Raw genomic sequence first — 20,578 nt, 5'->3', positions numbered from 1 at the left:
GAACCCAGTTCTTTGGAACCTTTATTGTTTACCCGGTTGACAGGGTAGCATTTTCAAGACCAAAAAAGTAGGTCTTAATTATTTTGTCGTAGTCCTCATCCGGAATCCGAGGAAGACAACACTTCCGGCACAGAAGGTCGGGCTTCTTATTGTACTAGCGCAGTTCAAAATTTTCTCGCCAGCTAGGCGCAGACAGCAAGTAGAAGCGGTGCTTCCAGCCGTCGAATTTGGACACCTTGTCCAAAGTCATCAAATACTGAGGGAGGGTGATCAATGTATACCACGTCGTCCAGCCGCCTGGGTTGTGACTCAAGTAATGCATATGGGCAAAGGCCTCCCAGCCGGGATGCAGCCCTTGGAACTTGCAAGCGGCAACATACCCCAAAATGTTTGCCCAAGAATTGGGGGTAAGTTTCTAGACTCACAGGCCATAACCTTTTAGGATTTCCTTCACCGCCTCATGAAGTGGAAATCTTAGCCCAACTAGGAACGCCACCTCATAATAGCCAAAGTAGGCATTGGCGTTCCTCTCGTCATCTTTCCAAGAGACGGTGCCTTCTGCAGGCGGAACCCGAATGCTATAATTTCCGGCTAGGGGGCGCATGAGTTTGAAGTTTTCCAAGTCTTTGTCCATGTTTGCCCTATTGACGAGGGGAAAACTAAGTCATTATCTAATCTTCCCTCGGTCAAACTAAATTTATAAACACTTAACAAACCTAAATACGAGTATAGAGGAAAGTCAAGGGTCGAACCAATAGGAACGGTAATGTTCAAGCACTTTCAATTATGCGCCTAACCTAGGTCGAAATCAAAGGGTAAAGGGAGAATACTAACAACTAACAAAATAAGTAACCAAAGAAATAAAACACTAGGAACGGGGATCAACAAGTAAACATGTCAATTGCAACAACTTGGAAAGATCAAGTCAATCAAAGGTTATGAAGACTAATGATAAGAGCAGTAAATTGGAATCAAAGAGCTATCTCTAATTGTTAAGCTAGGGTTCACTATGAATAACAAACTAAGAGAATCACAATCAAAACCAATCGATAATTGCAATTACTAAATCAATTGTTCGTGTCATTAGCAATTACAATGCAATCTAGTAAAATTCTCGAGGCCTAATTGAATTACACACATGCAAACCTTCACTAATCACTTTAATCTCAACAATCAATCAACACAATTTCCAAATTAATCACAATTAATCAATCATACAAGTTCACCCAATTCCTAGCCAAACAACTATTCAAGAATCATCATCTATCAACTAACAGCTATGGAAATCAAGAACCAACAAAATATAAAGAACAATTACACTAATCAAACATCAAACATCAAAACTAAACCAAACAAACATGAAATTAAACAAAGCAATAAGGTGAGATAGAGTTAAGAATGCTCATTGATAATAGAGAAAATCTTGAACACAATTGTCACCCTTGTATCTTCAATCTCTCAATCACCATTGAAATCCTTCACTTTCTCTCTCTAAAACTACTCCTAATTTAGCCTAATATAGAGAGAGAAGATCTCAACCTAAGAGAGAAACTATTCTCAAAACTAAGAATTACAAGAATGAATGATAATAAAAACCCCCCAAAAAAATAATCTATAAACAAAAGGAGAAAAGAAGCTTAAAATCGTTAAATACCCAGAAGCACACGCCCTCAAAGAAATCGGCCGCGCCCGCGGACACCCTGGAAGCCGCTTCCGCGGCCAAAGCCCGCGCCTGCAAGGAGCCCGCGGCCAGCCCGCGGAGATTTACTGCCCAAAATCGGCAGAAATAGGTTGCGGCAGATTTGCAGGGCCAACTTTGGAAGGCTGCAACTCACGATCTAAGAATTGTATGAAGGCGTGCAACCTATCATCGGAAAGCTCTTCAAGTCTAGTTTCCAACCCAACTTGAATCACCTCAATATGATATTTAGAACTCGAGATATGGCCAAAACAATGCACAAAGGTCCTTTTTGATACTTTGTAAGCCTTCATTTTCCTTTGTTTCTTGGATTGGCTTGACTTGCGTGCTTGGCTTCCCTAACTTGGCTCCGTTAAATTCCTTAAATGCACTTGAGCTCCCTCCTTGATGATTAAATCCCTGGAAGCTCGACACACCTACAAAACATGTCAAACAAACGGAGAAGCGAGGGAAATAGCCGAGAAATGAATAAAATAATAAGAAAACCATTAAAAGCACGCATTTCTCTAAATTAACACACAAATACGCAAATCAAGTATTATTCCCTAAAAACACGACATAAACAACTTAAGACGAGCATAGAAATATAAAGAAAACATAGCCTAAAGGTGCCATAAATGGCACGGATCAAATTCCCCCAAGCTAAACTTTTGCTCGTCCTCGAGCAAAATAAAATCCAACCTAAGGGAAAAATGATGAATTTATTCAAGAAAATAAAGAAACAAAAAAGATAGAGGATGAGAATATAAACTAACTCACTTTCGTAGGAATCACGATCAATTTTAGCAACTAAAGACAAGCCATTTAAACCCCTAGATCGCCCTAGAGGACGAGTGATGCTCTCGTAAAGGTTTCCTAAGAGATTAACCCATAACTCTCATAATAATACAAACAAGGCAAAGCATAAAGAAGGAAATCAAAAGAAAAGAAGAGCAAACACATGTTCATGAAAGGACTTTTTAAAATGTACAAGCACAAATGAATGCAAATCTTTCTAAATAAGTAAGGGAGTGCACGCTCAAAGATACCTAAGGTTGATTGAAACATAAATATGCTAAGCTTAGGAACTAGTTATCTCACTCCACTTTCATTCCAAACGGACTTACCGCGTTCCCCCTACTAATCTCATATCTCTCCTTAGTGAGCATCTCATAAGTTCCACGAAGGAACCGGAAAAAGATCAAATTTATGGCTACTCGACGTCTTGACTACGCATCCCCTTTCCTTAGTCTATAACCCATGATTCCCTCCACCGATGAATGACTCAACCCCTAGGTCAAAAGGTCTTCCAAAGGTTGTAACGTAAGGCAAAAAGGGTTAAGGTAAGATAAATTTAAAATTTGGTGGTTAACCTAAATTGTGAAGCAAAGATTGCGCATTTCTTTACACCATATCCAAGTAATCACCAAACAAAAATACCAACACCCCCAAGCTTATTCAAAGCTAAGATCACAAACATATACACAAAAAGCGTGAGAACGCTTCCCCCCAAGCTTAAATGGAGCATTGTCCTCAATGCTCAAAAAGGAAGAATACTCACATCAAAATATTTTTGCATTTTTCATTTTTCACCTTTTTTTTAGTGCTTTGTTCTCGCCTCTTTTAACTTTGGACGGCTTTTTCAACTTTGCACTTTCTTTGTCCTTGCCTTTTTTAACTTTGGACGACTTTCTTCAACTTTGCACTTGCTTTGTCCTTGCCTTTTTTACTTTGGACGACTTTTTCAAATTTGCACTTGCCATTATTCACAAAATATACACAACACAAACTTGCTTTCAAGAGAACCAAATATCCAAACTCCTCCACTACAAACTCCAACAATAATGAACAATTGATTCACAAAAACCAAGAATGGAAACGAAAATGAAACAAAAGGCTCAACATATAGAGATGTGGCTTGAAAAGAAGGGAAAAAGGCTCAAAGGGTTAGCAAGTAGGCAAATGTAAACTCAAAAACCGGAGAAAATGAAAACTATCTTAGAAAAGAAAAATTAGCACCCCGAAAAGATGCCTTTATCCTCCGTAGGTGGTTCGGTCTTGGTCTTGGGAACCATAAGTCAAGATTCTAGATCAGCTCCGCAATAGTCAAGGATCCATGCTGCTCATGCAAATAAATATTGAAGGCTTGAAAAATAATGAACCTCACACGGATATAGCAAAAAACTCACTATGGGTGTCAAATCGACTATAGGGAGCAACTACCAATCATGCCACAAACAAGTAGAATCCGGCTTCATGATCCCCCTAGTTCTAGACAACTACCTTAGCATGCTTTATCCTAGAATCAACTAAGTGTACTCTCAAACCGTGCACACAACTACCACTTAGGAAGAAAAGCATTCAAGTTTACAAGTCCAATTGTTATTATGTTCAAAGAAAGAACAAAACAAAACACATTACAAATTTGCCTTGATAAAAACAAAAATCTTTTTTGGAGTTTTTCAAAATAAAAGAACATGGAAAAACATATACAAAGGTGCACAGTATATATGAATCAACATCCCATTAAACATGATTGAATACCCTCCCTCAAGCTTGAATGAGACTATACACTCAAACATAAATCAAATAATCCATGGGAGGGGAAAACAAGGAGATCAATCCAACAAACCAACATATGTCCAACATGGCATCAACCATTAGAGAAAGAGCAAGGAAGGATAATACCGGATTTTAGGTGGGTGTAAATACCCGCAAATGACCCAATTAGACCTTTCAAAGCTAAATTCTCAAGAATTGAACCTTGTTTCCATATGCTAGCAAAAATAGGTGTCAAGCTTCCTTGATTATTGATCCAAATAGAAGCACCAAAGTATATCAAGTCATGTACCTAGCAAAAGGCACATAAACATTTCCATGAGAGAAAATCTAATCTAAAAAGAAAATAAAATCTAATCTAGAGCACGGGTTACTTCCCGAGAAAGGCTTGCTTAAGGTCCAAGCTTGACTACTCTAGAAAATAATAATTCAACGCACGCAAGAGCTTGTCAAATGCACTACTACACATTTCATTGGAAAGTAAGTATGCACATGACAAAATAAAGGAATGCAACAAGCTTAGTGCACACCTATGGAGTTGAGAATAAGTATGCCAAGAAGAAGAAAGAGAGAAGGGAAAAACAAGAATATAAGAAAAAGGAAGAGAAATACAAGAAAAAGAAGAAGACATACTCTTCTCAACAAAATATTTTTGGTTGGAAATCCCACCATCATCCTCAAAAGTCATCAAATGAGGCACTTGGGGGACTAAAGGATTTTCAAGAGGAGGGGATATGAGAAAAGAAGGTAGTGACATGGGATAGGAGGGAATAAGATCAAGCTTTCTTGAAAATGAGATGCAAGGTAAGGAAATAGGAATTAGTTGTTCACTTACACCACTATCTATTGAAACACAAGATCTCTCATCCAATGAACTCACATCCAAAGGGCTCTCCTCCAACTCGTCATTATTCAAATTTAGCTCATTCTCAATCACACCCTCCTCATAAACTTCACACCGTAAATGAGCTCTCAAAAGCTTCAAATCATCATCAAGGTTCAAAGGAAGCTCATCAAAGGGTTGAGGGTCAAACTTGGGAGGTAGCTCAAAATAAACATGAGAAGTACAATCTCCCTCTAAAATGGCATCACCATTCTCAATGGTGGAAAATGTAGAAGAGAAAGGATCATCAAAGGTGAAAGGAGAAAGCAATGGTTTAAGATTTGAGATAGGAGTTGGAGACTCAACCTCACCAAACACTTCACTCTCATCTTCATAATCATCAAAAGTAGGCTCTACCTCCTCAACCTTATCATAAGGGACCTTTTCTTCATCAAAATCATCTAAGCTCAAGGCCTCACCCTCAAAGCAACCATGGTTATTAATCAAAGGAGATGGGGTGGAAGAAGGTTGGTTTTCAAAATTAAGGAATGGAGGAATGAAATCACAATCAAGGGAGGTGGGTGGCATAATTGACTCACCAATTGGTTTTTCAACACTCAAAACCTCTTGGTCCTCATCACCCTCAAACATCCAATCGCCCATGGAGACTACTTCATCCTCCTCGTCCTTACTCTCTGTCCTCGCAACTTCTTCCACTTCAAAAATTGCAATGTCCCATCCTTCATAACTTGAATTACCATTTCCTCAAAATTAAGAGAAGCCAACATTTTTACACTACAAGAAAAAGCTTTTTGGGCGACAGGTGCGTTTATTAAGAGCAATGAAACTTCCTTTCGTTGCACATTGTTGATATTTTGTGCGACGAGATTTAATGCGTCGCCCAAAATAAAATTATGGGCAACAAGTTATTTCTTTGTTGCCCTATACAGATATATGGGCAACAAAACAGTGGATGTGTTGCCCTTTATTATTTTTTTGGGCCACAAAATATAACTTGGTTGCCTATTTCCATAGTTAGGTGACAAATAACTTAATTCGTTGTCTATTTTTATTAAAAAAAGCGGAGTGGTATTTTATTTGGTTGCCCAAATTCCACTAAAAATTTGGTGGAAAAAACACCGCTTTCATTGAAATTCCCAAAAAAAAATTCATAAGACTAGTGATGCAAAAATTTCAATACAGCTTCCCCTAAAAAATAAAAAAAAAAGAGTACTGCTTAAAGAACTAACCCTTTACCCACGATCAAACAATTTTCCCTTCTCATCCGTTAAAAAAAACCCATCAATTTCTCTTCTCTTTTCTCTGACCAAACCGAAAGCTGCCATTGAAGAGGTTGTTCTTCCATTATTTTTGCATTTCTTTGTAAAATTCAGTATTTCTTTAGCTAATTCATTCGTTAATTCCGCCATTGACGGCGGTGGCCGGCGGTGAGGCAGCGGTGACAGCGAATTTAAGGTCGACGCATTGACGGCGGTGAGGTAGTAGGTCGGTTACCTATCCTCTCTCTTTTATGTAGTTATCTATTTTACTACTACTAATTATTTTTTATCTCTTGAATTATTGTTTTAACTTTTTAATTTCTGTGAATTATCCTTTTATTATTGATTTTGTAGATTAATCATGATGTATTGTATACAAACTTTTCATTGATTTGAAAACCATAATTCGATGACTTTCCTTGTATTTAACTGTTTTTGTTGATTTTTAGCCCCCTTTTTAATTTAAAGGTTATCAAAGGTATAAAAATTTGGTATTCTCAAATTGGCAAATTCATATTCTGCTTTCACAATTGCAACATAATATGGAATCTGGAAATTATGTTGTGTTGTTCAGGAAATATTGTCAAGATTGTAGAATTGAAAATTATATAGCTTACATTATGATAATCATATGTTTCTAGAAATTAAAACCATAGTGGTTTTGATGCGGTGTCGAATGTGTTTAAATTTGTTAGGATTATATAGTAAAAGGATAACCTTGGTTTGCTTGACAGTGAGTTTGTAAGTTCAGTTTTTGTGTTCTCCTTTGGTAGAAAAAAGTGGAGGAGACTTGATTTTAATGCTCTGTTTGAAATGCACTCTCGTTCGTGTAATGTGGGTGGTTTTGTGCAGGGCCGTCTTAAACATATTAGAGGCCCTGTTCTAATTCTAAAAGTTGGGCCCTATTTTTAAAAAATGTAATTTTAATTACTAGAATGAGAAATTTTTTTCAACTCTGCATTATCTTATTCTGATTTACATGTACAGTGTACATTATGTGCACCATAAAAAACTCAAAAGCAATTTTTTTTTTTGTGCATATAAAAACACAAAAATATATTGTTGCAAATCGAAAATACTCCGTATAAAGTACCAAATTTTCTTACTTCTAGTTTCAATCTTAAGAAAACACAACTACAATAAGCACTTAGAAAGTCTCAAATATAAGAAATTTTTTCATATTAAAATAATAATAATAATAATAATAATAATAATAATAAATAAAAAATTATTACCTCACAATCAACCGATTCTCCTTATTTGACAGATTCTCATTTTAACCAAGTAAACCAAGATGCAAGATGAAACTAATTTTTCTATTAGAAGCAAATCATGATGAAAATACCACTAATCACCATTAAAATCAAGAGAAGAAGGTGTAGTTGAAATGTTAAATTGATTTTTTGAAAAAAATTACTCGTATATCTTTGGTAAAACATGAAAATCAATGACAAGCTTTAAATTGACATAGGAAGATGGAAAGTTTTCCATAGGAATTGCAAATTAATTGCGGCAATTATGGAGTAGATTAAATTGGAGGAAATTCAAACTGAACATTTGGGAGTCGGGACTCGGGACACAGAAGATGGTTGAACTAATGTTTTTTTTAATACATGTATGGGCTCCCAATCAAATTGGGCCCTCAAATTGTTGAGGCCCTGTGCTAAGGGTCTGGTTGTACAGGCCCTAAGTCGGCCCTGGTTTTGTATATCGGTTGACATCGGTTATAAGGGACAGACGGTTGAATTATGTCCTTTGATTTGGTCCTAATTGTTTATGTTGATTTTTAGCCCCTTTTTAATGGTTATTAAAAGTATAATTTGGATATATAGTGCCTCACAAATGTCCTTTTAGGCTGTTCATTATTTCTGTTTCAAAAACCTTTCATTAATTTTAATTTGATTGTTTCGATAAACATGGGTAATAATCCAGTTAGGGGATCGGACTACGGTGATCTATAACACTTATGTGACATAATCATATAATTGATTAGCTGTGTACTTAACCATTTAATTTTCTTACATTCAATTTGTTAATGGTTTTCTTTTATTTTCATTTCAAGAATGAATAGAGATCGAACTTGGATGAACCACAATGGTATAAAGGATAGGCAAAAACAAGAGTATAGAAAAGGGGTTGATGAGTTTTTAAAATTTGCTTTCAAAGAAAAAAATGATAGGACATTGTTAAAATGTCCATGTTTGAACTGTCGATTAATGATGGCCCAAGATTGGAAAACTATGCAATGTCACTTACTAGTATATGGTATAGACAGTAGTTATAACCCATGGGTGAGTCACAGAGAAAATGATAAACAAGATGGTAATATCAAAAATGATGAGAACACGATGGAGGTCTTAGATGACGAAGAGGATGAAATGCCTTTTGATGACATGGCTCCATTGGTTTTTGATGCAACAAATGCATGGAATAATAATACTACAACTTCTGAAGTTCCCATTGATAGTGGTAACACCATGGAGTTTGGTTCTAGTAGTTGCAATGATGAAACCCCTAATAAGGAGTTCATGACGACGTTACTTGAAGATATAGAGGTCGAGTTGTATCCAGGGTGCAAGACATTTAAAAGATTGGAGTTTCTTGCACATTACTACACATCAAAGTTAGTAACAAGTGGAGTGATAAGTCTTTTTCAATGTTATTGAGTGCATTGCATAGGGCATTTAATCATGATAAAAAGTTTCCAACAAATTCTTATGAATCAAAAAAATATACAAAAGCACTAGGATTAGATTATATAAAGATTGATGCTTGTGTAAACCATTGCATTTTGTTTCGGAAGGAGTTTGCAAATGAAGAAAAATGCGGCTAAATGCTTGGCTCCTAGATGGAAGGACAAAGTTGTGCAAGGTGGTGATGTATCTTCAGGGGATGAAGGTGACGAAGGGGATGAAGGTGACGAAAGTGTTGCTGGAAAAAAAACAAGAATTCCTCAATTAGTTTTACGTCATTTTCCTCTTATTCCAAGGTTGCAAAGAATGTTTGTGTCCTCAAAATTAGCAAATCATATGCGATGGCATAAGGATGAATGCCCAAATGATGAGGTAATGAGGCACCCAGCTGATTCAGAAGCATGGAAGTCTTTGGATACCCTATATCCAGAATTTGCTGCCGATGCTCGTAATATACGCTTGGGTTTAGCAAGTGATGGATTTAATCCTGGGGCTAACATGAGCAGCAGATATAGCATTTGGCCAGTAATGTTAATTCCATATAATTTACCTCCTTGGATGTGCATGAAAAGTGACAACATGATCTTATCTTTGCTAATTCCTGGTCCTAAATCTCCGAGGAATGATATAGATGTTTTTTTGCAACCTTTAATTGATGAACTTAAAGAATTGTGGGAGATAGGAGTAAAAACTTTTGATGCTCATACCAAGCACACTTTTAATATGCGAGCAGTGTTGGTGTGGACTATTAGTGACTTTCCAGCTTATGCTAATCTTTCTGGTTGGAGAACTAAAGGGAAACTTGCATGTCCTAATTGTCATAAAGATACACGATCATTTTGGTTAAAACATGGGCGCAAATACTGTTATATGGATAATCGAGTGTTTTTAGAGCCAGATCACAAATGGAGACGTAATAGGAGTGCATTTGGTGGGAAAGTCGAACGGGGTCCTCCTACTACTCCACTTACAGAACATGATGTTTTAGAGCAATTAAGTGGCTATTCAAATTTGAAGTTTGGAAAAGGTGTTACTAAAAAAAGGAAAAAAGGCGAACAATACATCGTGCATCAGTGGAAGAAGGAAAGTTGTTTCTTTCAATTGCCATATTGGAGGCATCTTTTAGTGCGACATAACTTAGATGTTATGCATACTGAAAAAAAATGTATGTGAAAGCATATTAGGCACACTAGTTGATTTATCAGGAAAGAACAAAGACTCCTTAAATGCTCGATTGGACTTAGATGGTATGAAGATGCATAGTCAGCTACGTGCAACATCTTTAGGAGATAAAAAGTGGAAAATCCCTCCGGCATCTTACAACCCTAACTTTGAATGAACGGGGGAAAATAGTTACCTTTCTGTCAAAACTGGCTTTTCCAGATGCTTATGCTTCAAATATATCGCGGTGTACTTCTTTGCAAGATGGAAAGATCATGGGAATGAAAACTCATGATTATCATGTTTTCATGCAAGATTTGCTCATGCCTGCCTTTAAAGGTGTTATAGATGAGAAGGTTTTGGAACCTTTAAGGGAGCTTAGTTTATTTTTTAAGCAATTATGCTCAAAAACTTTGAAGGTTTCCGACTTAAAGCAAATGGAATCAAACATTGCAGTCACCTTGTGCAAGTTAGAACATATATTTGTTCCTGCATTTTTTGATGTGATGATACATCTTCCAATGCACTTAGCCACTGAAGCTAGGATGGCTGGCCCTGTGCATTATCGCTGGATGTATCGCTTTGAAAGGTAAGTAATCTAGTAATGATAGTTTTTAATTACCTACATATATAAATACATATCTTAACTATACTTTTTTTTAAAAGGGCAATGAGGACATTTAAATCATATGTTCGAAACAAAGCTCACCCCGAAGCTTCAATTGCTAATGGGTACATTGAAATGGAATTTCTAACATTTTGCTCTATATGTCTAAGATTGAGACACAATTTAACCATCTAGATCGAAATGACGACATTGACCATCAATAACCCCATATCATGTCGGTTTTCTCTATAATTGGCAAGTCTTTAGGGAAGACAAATCTAAAGCAGCTGAATTTTGATGAATGGAACGAAGCTCAATTATATGTTCTAAAAAATTGTGATGAAGCACAACCTTTTATAGAGTAATTTAATTCAATTGATGTAAAAAAATATTTAAAAAATATATATAGTAGACTAATTAATACATTAATTTCTATGGTTAGTGAGTATGAAAATGATAGGAGTCTTCCAAAGATTGACTTTTGCCAATGGTTTAAACATAGGGTAAGTAAGCACATACTTCTTTTTTCCTACTATATTTTCCCTTTTTCTTTATTGTTTTCTTATTACATGTGAATAACAAATTGTTAAGCTTTGGAAAGATGGGGATGAACGGATTACAGAAGAGTTATTGTGTTTAGCATGAGGACCTATGAAACATGTTATGACTTTTGATGGATATGTCATTAATGGGTTTAGATTTCACTCCAAAAAAAGGCAAAGAAATCGTAAAACTCAAAATAGTGGTGTAGTTGTGAAAGGCGATGATGAAAGTGGAGAAATTCTTTTTTATGGGATTTTAGAGGGGGTTATTGTGCTAGAGTATGGTGCCTTAAAAAATAGAACAAGTCCCAAAGTTGTTCTATTTAAATGCAAGTGGTTTTATGTGTTTATTGAGGGGAGAGGGATTAAAAAAGACAATTTAGAAGCAGTGCTTATCATTGTTACTCGAAAGTTAAAAACTAATGAGTCATTTGCTAAATTGAGCAAGTCTTCTATGTACCCGCTCATAATGAACCAAATTGGAGATATGTAATTAAGGCAAATCCACGAAACTTCTTTGATTTCCCTAATGATTAAGATACTCATGAAAATGAATCATTGTGGGATCATGTGACACCACCTGTAACTAACTATGAAGATAGAGATGATGAAGACATTAATTTAGTTAGAAATGATGTTGAAGTTGAAGTAGTACACGCTGACATCAACCAAGGAGATGATTTTATTAATGAGGATGAGGAGGAAGAGGAGGAGGAGCTCTCTGAAATGGAATCTACTTTGCATGCACTTGATGACGATCCTGAAGACGATGAATATGAAAGTGATAGTTCTACTGAATAACTTAGTTGGTGCATTGAAACTGGTATTAATTTATAAGATATAGATAGTAGTAAGTAGAATTTTGCTTCTATACAATTATTATTTTAATGATTAATTAGTATCATCATGGCTGTTTTACAGTGACTGAAGAGTTGATTGGAAGCTGGAAGGCATCACAGTTCATAAATTTGAAGATTCAATAATTTCATTTATATAGTTAAAACTATCTAAATAGTTTTTTTTTCTTGTTTTTTTGAAGCAAAACCCCAAGAGGGAAGAAACTATATAAGTTGAAACTATCTAAACAACTCCTTATTGCTTTTTTTTTTTTTTTATTTATTTATTGTTTTTCATTATTCACTATAAATTGATTAATAATATGCATGATTAGAGTGTTAGTGCTGATATATTTGTCTTTTGTTTAGTTAAATACATGTATACATATTTATATCGTTTTTAAATATATTATCAAAACTGGTAAGCATACAAATTTTCAATTACCTATCTTTTCTTATTCAAATGATTTCTTCTAGAATTAATTTATTTACGTGGAATAAATTTGACATGAATTTTATTGTAGGAAAATGTCAATCATACCAACATCATCGGAGCAAAATCAACAAGAAAGTGAGATTCAACAACCACCACCAAGGTTGAATTATCGTGAGCAGCGAAGGATTGACCAAGCTGAGCTTCGAAAAAAAAATTCTGATCGTAAGAGGCGTGGTCCTACCAGGGGGCTTAAAATATGTTTCTAAAAGGGCAAAAAATCCAGATGAAAAAATTACAATAACTTTCATGGATGAGCTTCCACGTGTGGTTGGTGAAAAGGCAAATGAGTTCATATGCGATTGTAGCAATTCAGTCGAAGAGTTTTGTCCTTTAGATGCATTGTAAGTCTAAGCTTGGTAAAATTAATTTCACTTATCTAACATGCATGTCTTAATGAGCACATCTATGTGATTTATGATTTTTATTTATTTTGTTGGTAGAAATTGGGCTAAAATGGATTCTTCTGCAAAGCAAAGTTTGTATGACAAGATTTTGGTGAGTTTGAGTTTTATAAAACATATTTGTTGAAGTTTTAAATTATTAGATCACTTTACTAACTAAAGTTTTTGTGTGTTGGGATTAGGGGATTTTTCCCCACCAATCACCATCTGACAAGTGGACCAATCAGGTTCCGCCATGTGTCTGTCACATGGGCCAATAGGAGCCTGCCACGTGTCAAGCAATGATCCGTCCACTATGGACCAATTACGACACGACACGTGTCCTTCCCATGACACCTGGGATAACCGGTCACCTAGGCCCAACTCCCGAGGGAAGCCCAATCAGCCCAAGGTTAACCTAAACCTAGATTGACACGTTTCCCGAGGTGATAAATACCTCCCTTAATCCTCATTAAGGGAGATAACACGCTAAAAACGCAGATTACACACATTAAACACTCTCACCTAGAGAGACCCAATCACTTTAATTTCCGCATTAATTACTCCTTAATCAAGTACTAACTTGACCGTCGGAGGCGGATCTCCAACCATCCGGAGCATCCGTTTGTTTTGCAGGTACAGGCGTCCGGTTCCAGTCTCGGAATTGTAACTCTCCCGCAGGACATCAGAAAACCCCGAAACATGTTGTATTTTAAATGATGATTTACTAGGGAAAATACAATTTACCTGAAAAGGTTGGTGGTGCGGACGTGATTGATGCATTGAACTTTCAATGCTCTATCCTATATAGGCATTGGAGGTTTAGACTAAAGGAAAAATACTATAGAGGTAAAACTAAGGCAGAGGCTAGAGGCAATAGACCTCCAACTATTGATCCGGCACAATGGGATTGGTTGGTTTATGAGTATTGGAGTTCCCCAAAACAAGAGGTAATGTGCTTCCCTTTTTTTTGGATGGTAACGTGCTACACCTCTTGGTACAATTAATTTCTAATTTATTAAATATCATTGTAATTATGTTACATTGACTAACTTGTCCACTTATAGGCCATTATCAAAGTAAACACAGCAAATAAACTAAAGTTGATTGAAACACCGACCAATGGAGCAAAGTCTACAGCACGAATGTTCTTTGATCTGGTGTGGTTTTTTGGCTTTTCAATTACAAAACTATATTAATTAAACATTATTGATTTGGATATTCATTTATTTTTTCATATGCAGCTTAATGAGCCACCAAATGTCTCCACTCAAGATGAAGAGCAATCTGAAATTGCCCATATCTATTATATTTGCCCATAAAATTGTTGCCCATATTATTGTACCAAACTGCAAATCAGCTTTTTTTTGTGACGATTAACACTCTTTCGTAGCCCAAAGGAAATTGTGCAACAATATAAATCGTCGTCCAAACATACTTATGGGCGATGAAGCGCACAGTCGTTGCACATAAAGGAACTAATTATAGGCAACAAAAGCAAAAGTCGTAGTCAAAACAGTATTATGTGCAACGCATGTAATCGTCGCCCTAAGCTATATATGGGCAACGCCGTATATAGTCGTCGTCCAAAATTGTAAGGGCGTCGACCATTGGGCGACGAGCCCACGACGAATCCTTAGTCGTTGCACAAGGCTTTGGGCGACGACAATTGAGGCTTGGGCGACGAATTCTTTTATTGCCCAAAGGCTTTTTCCTTGTAGTGTTAGTTTCTCTTCAACTCCATCTAAAGGCTCAATGGAACGAAATTCAAATTTGGAAGGAGGTTCAAAATGCAAACTCTCTTTAGGAACATCCATCTCTAGACCCTTTTCCTCACTCATGGGGTCTCTAACATCCTCCTCACATGCTTTGGAGCTCTTGAAACAATCATCATCATCGTCTTCCATACCTACCAATGTGGTAGAAACTTCATTTACATTCAATATTGATGATAATTGACTCTCCATCTCCTCATTCTTCCTAAAAACACCTTCATTACTCTCTTCCAACTTTTTCAACATTTCCATTTGGCTTCTCACAATCTCCAAATATCTCATCTCAATTGGTTCCAAATTAGAATTCATCTCCAATTTTCTCAAAGAACCACCAATTTGATTATAAGAAGACTCAAAGGTAGGATCTAAAGATTGGAAAGATGAAGAGCATTGAGGAGCATAATGGGGGAAAGAATTATGTGCAAGCATGCAAGGATCAACATTAGAGATATGAGTGGAATCATCAAATTGGGGAATGGGGGCACAAGTAGGCATGCAAGGTTCATCATTCATGGAACATGGACCATAATAATCATCAATGGAAGCATTTTAATAACCATGACCACGATCATAACTATCTCTAGCAAACCATACATAAAAGTCCCAAGCATCATCGATTAACAATGCTCGAAATCCACCATTAAACATGCTTTCAACAATGTCTCTAGTTTGCTCATTCAAATTATGATAACAAATCTTGCAAGCCTCCCAAATATCACAACCATGGTAACTAATGAAGTTCTCTAGTCTATTAAAGTACACCCAAAATGGTTCATCCTCTAATTGAGGAAATCAGGTATTTTCCATTTTATACAAAACAAACAAAAATAAAATAAAAAAAAAGTATACACAAAGACCTAGACTCAAGCAATAAAAACACTCAAACATAAACACCGTTCCTCGGCAACGGCGCCATTTTGACGAGGGGAAAACTAGGTCGTTATCTAATCTTTCCTCGGTCAAACTAAATTTATAAACACTTAACAAACCTAAATACGAGTATAGAGGCAAGTCAAGGGTCGAACCCAAAGGAACGGTAATGTTCAAGCACTTTCAATTATGCGCCTAAGCTGGGTCAAAATCAAAGGGTAAAGGGAGAATTCTAACAACTAACAAAACAAGTAACTAAAGAAATAAAACACTAGGAACGGAGATTAACAAGTAATCATGTCAATTGCAACAACTTGGAAAGATCAAGTCAATCAAAGGTTGTGAAGACTAGTGATAAGAACAATCAATTGGAATTAAAGACCTATCTCCTAATTGTTAAGCTAGGGTTCACTATGAATAACAAACTAAGAGAATCACTATCAAAACCAATCGATAATTGCAATTACAAAATCAATTGTTTGTGTTATTAGCAATTACAATGCAATCTAGCATAATTCTCGAACAATTACACTAATCAAGCATCAAACATCAAAATTAAACCAAACATGAATGAATGATAATAAAAACAATACAAGTTTCACCCAATTCCTAGCCAAACAACTATTCAAGAATCATCATCTATCAACTAACAACTATGGAAATCAAGAATCAACAAAATATAAAGAACAATTACACTAATCAAGCATCAAACATCAAAATTAAACCAAACAAACATGAAATTAAACAAATTAATAAGGTGAGATAGTGTTAAGAATGCTCATTGATAATAGAGAAGATCTTGAACACAATTGTCACCCTTGTATCTTCAATCTCTCAATCACCATTGAAATCCTTCACTTTCTCTCTCTAAAACTACTCCTAATCTAGCCTAATCTAGAGAAAGAAGCTCTCAACCTAAGAGAGAAACTATTCTCAAAACTAAGAATTACATGAATGAATGATAATAAAAACCCCCAAAAAATAATCTATAAACAAAAGGAGAAAAAGAAGCTTAGAATCGTAAAAGACCCAGAAGCCCGCGCCCTCGGAGAAATCGGCCGCGCCCACGGACACCCACAAAGCCGCGCCCGCGGGGCCAAGGCCCACGCCCGCGGCCATCCCGCGGAGAGTTACTGCCCAAAATCGGCAGAAATAGGTTGCGGAAGATTTGCAGGGCCAACTTTGGAAGGCTGTAACTCACGATCTAGGAATTGTATGAAGTCGTGCAACCTATATTTGGAAAGCTCTTCAAGTCTAGTTTCCAACCCAACTTGATTCACCTCAATCCGATATGTGGAACTCGAGATATGGCCGAAACAATGCATAAAGGTCCTTTTTGATACTTTGTAAGCCTTCATTTTCCTTTGTTTCTTGGATTGGCTTGACTTGCGTGCTTGGCTTCCCTAACTTGGCTCCGTTAAATTCCTTGAATGCACTTGAGCTCCCTCCTTGATGATTAAATCCCGAGAAGCTCGACATACCTACAAAACAAGTCAAATAAACGGAGAAGCGAGGGAAATAGCCGAGAAATGAATAAAATAATAAGAAAATCATTAAAAGCACGCATTTCTCTAAACTAACACACAAACATGCAAATCAAGCATTTTGCCCTAAAAACACGACATAAACGACTAAAAACAAGCATAGAAATATAAAGAAAACATAGCCTAAAGGTGCTGATTTGGGTATTTTTATACCCAGCCAGGTGGCCCAATCGGAAGCCGCCACGTGTCATTAGAAGGGGTGCCATCTGGAACTTTGAGATGGTGACACGTGGTAGGCGGACATTCTTCTGTTCTAAAATGATTGATTATCCAGCATGGATCATTAAGAGGGCGACGCGTGTCATCCTAAAAGATGCCCAAAAGCCTTTTGGGCTCAGTGACACGTGTCACTCAAGCATTGCCTCTGGAATGGCGGCCTTCAAGGGCCCAAACCTTGAGGCGCCGTTTTGCGGCGTGACCTAATCCCTTGGTCACCAGATCCTAGGGAGGGCACACTTTTCTAAAAGACCCTATAAATAGGGACAGTTCCTACATTTATGATGAGGAATACACACAATACGAGACAACATGTCACTTTCACATTTATTAGAGAGCTGTCGTTTTCAAGGAACAGACAACACTTTATCTGAGCTTGGAATCCGAGCAGATAACTTTATTTCCGCACGTTTTATTCCGAATAATAACTAACTTAATCTTCGGAGGCGGACCACCGACCATCCGGCGGTCCGTTTTCTTTGTAGGTACAAGAGTCCTTTGCTGAATCCAGTCTCAGTGTTGTAACTCTGAGATGGATTCACAAGTCCCTGTACCGAATCCTGAGACCAATCGGCCTCCAGAAGACATAGTGGTCCAGACGGACCATGACTCAAGGGACGACGCTGACGTCGAAACCTATGTGGATCCTAACGGGTCCCTCATCTCAAAACGCATCCGCAGTAGGGAAAAGCGGGAGCGTCACACGGATCAGGCGGGGCCAAGCAAAACTGATGGTCAGCCAAAAAAGACCTCGGTGCGGACGGGTGATCCTTCCTAGGCGGCAGGATCGACTCCCGTCACTCGAGATGAACTCATGAAACTCCTGAGCAGTCTTAGAGTGAAATCAAACAACTCGCCTCTAAGAAGTCGCCTACTCCTAGAAAGGATTAGTCGGCCAAGAAGCCAGCCCAAGCTGGCAAACAGAAGTCGGTTAGGGACCGCTAGCCGACTCCTCATCCTGCCCCTAAGGAGAAGGCTCGGCCCCAATTTGACCTCACCAGGCTCTGTTTCCCATAAACGGGCACAAGAAAAGTCATCCGGCACATACAGCCGGATGGTAGCAAGAAAATATTCTCTGATGCTCGACAATACATTGAGCAGAAAAAGACCCAGCTAACAGAGTTGGCTTCAACGTCGACCTACCATGATAGCTTTCGGAATACCACTATGAGGTATTCCCTGTCTGTACATGAAACCCCAGCAAGATGCCCACGAGTTCAGTCTGGCCCTCATATGATCCAGTCGGCCCAGTATATGGCTCATTCATTGTACCAGTCGCCGGATTTTCCTTACATGCAACCTGCCCTCTTTGCAGGACAGGCGGCATACGGCTATCAGCCGATGGACTGGCAGCTCAGGCTGCAACACCTTGGAGATCAACCCTCTGCCTTCTCCAGGGAAATAACCGAAGTCGAACAGCCGACTAAGGTTAAAAATGTTCTGGTTGGAACCTATGACGGGACCTCCAACCAAGAAGACCACCTGCTAGCATACACCCACCTCATGTATTTGCAGGGGTTGGATGATGCCACATGGTGTCGTTGCTTTCCAGCCACCCTGAAGGGCATAGCCCAACAGTGGTTCGACAATCTACCAGCTGGTTGTATTAATAGCTTCAAGACGCTTGCGTTCTTGTTCGCTTCAAACTTCTCTATGAACATCCCTGCCAAAACGACAAGCCTTGATTTGGGCAATGTACAGCAGGGAGATAGAGAAGGCCTGCATTCCTATGTGTAGACACCTAAAAATGTCTCCCCAAAACCAAACCCAATGATAAACAACCTCTCACCGCCATTATTGGTCAGGTTGAGTATTTAATTCTTGGAGTGCTTAAATCCATATTTCCACTTCATAAACCAACCCAAATTCTAGCCCATTTCCCCAAACCATAACTTATTTACCTCTATTTGTGCCTTTAAACCCAAAATAATTCATTTCGTGTCCTTTAAAACCATTCATTTCGTGTCCTTTTTATAAAAACGTTTATTCCAATTTATTTTAGTCCATAATATGGGTCCATTGATTAAAAACTTGGATGAGGTTTGAAAAGATCTTTCCAACGATATATTATAAGCCCAAATCCGAGTTATAACGAATAAGTTATGGCCAAAATATTAAACTGAGCCCAAATCGATCCTAAGCCCACCTTACCTACGACCCAATGATCACGTGGAGGGTCCAAATTATTTAATCCAATTCCTTAACCAATTAGGATTAATTAGAAGTTTCTATAAGTTTCTAAAAGATCTTAATTATCCTTTTTAAAAAGATAAGATTAAAGAATTTGAAATTGAATAAAACTTTTCTTTTTGAAAATCCTATTTCTATCCGAATTGAAAGACGTTCAAAGATAGACAGATATTATTTTCGTGCCTCATATCAATTCTGAGGTATAACGGAAAAGATATGAATAAAATGTCAAATTCTATCCAAAACTGACACCGTCTCACTATTTCGGCCATATCTATTATTCTGTAAAATATTTTAATCTGATTACAATTGATTTAGAAAGTAGACTTCAAGAGCTTTCCAACGATATCTTATTCATCTTATTCCTATTTTTGGATCAAAATATATGATAAAAACAAAAATCGAAAAAACTGTAGTCTATCGAGTTTTATTCCGATTTAATTCGGATTTTATCTTAATTCTTCGACCCTTCTTTTTTCTCTATAAATAGAGGTCATATCTCCCCTTTTCCATTCATCAACAAGATTGATCATCAAATAATTCTTTTCTTCCTCTTTAGCCTAAACACTTGCCACCCTATTCTCTCACCATTCTTCCCTTAAGCACTCCAAGGAGTCCATACAATACCCGAAATTCTTTACTTTAACCAAGGCGTGAAAGTGATAATTAACTGAGGTTTTGGACCAAATCAAATATATATTTTTTTTAATTTAATTTTCATTTTCTTTATATTTTTATTGAAGTTACTAACAGTTTATTCATGATGTAGCAATTTAAAGGAACATGCAGAATGTGAGTAATTAATTAATTTAATTACTCTTATTTTATTTTAATATTGCTAGCATCATGATTAGGTTATTTTATATTTGATTTGACTAACGTTATTATTGTTAAATTGCTTCCAATATTAATGTTTATTCTATTATTG

General features: G+C 37.0%; 1 long non-coding RNA gene across 2 annotated transcripts; it reads left to right on the top strand.

The window, feature by feature from the left end:
• Window positions 1–5,996: 5,996 nt before the first annotated feature.
• LOC110691182 lies at window positions 5,997–13,318 on the top strand. Of its 2 annotated transcripts, XR_002505240.1 has the most exons (4): window positions 5,997–6,566; window positions 12,704–13,016; window positions 13,116–13,170; window positions 13,259–13,304. It is a non-coding gene; the product is annotated as an uncharacterized LOC110691182 (long non-coding RNA). The 2 variants fall into 2 exon arrangements; XR_002505239.1 differs by having other exon boundaries at window positions 5,998–6,566; window positions 13,116–13,318.
• Window positions 13,319–20,578: the final 7,260 nt, after the last annotated feature.

The sequence above is a fragment of the Chenopodium quinoa genome, unplaced genomic scaffold (genome assembly GCF_001683475.1).
Source record: "Chenopodium quinoa cultivar QQ74 unplaced genomic scaffold, ASM168347v1, whole genome shotgun sequence".
Classification (NCBI taxonomy): domain Eukaryota; kingdom Viridiplantae; phylum Streptophyta; class Magnoliopsida; order Caryophyllales; family Amaranthaceae; genus Chenopodium; species Chenopodium quinoa.
Note: the sequence above shows the minus strand (reverse complement) of the source record. Positions and strands in the feature narration are given on the sequence as shown.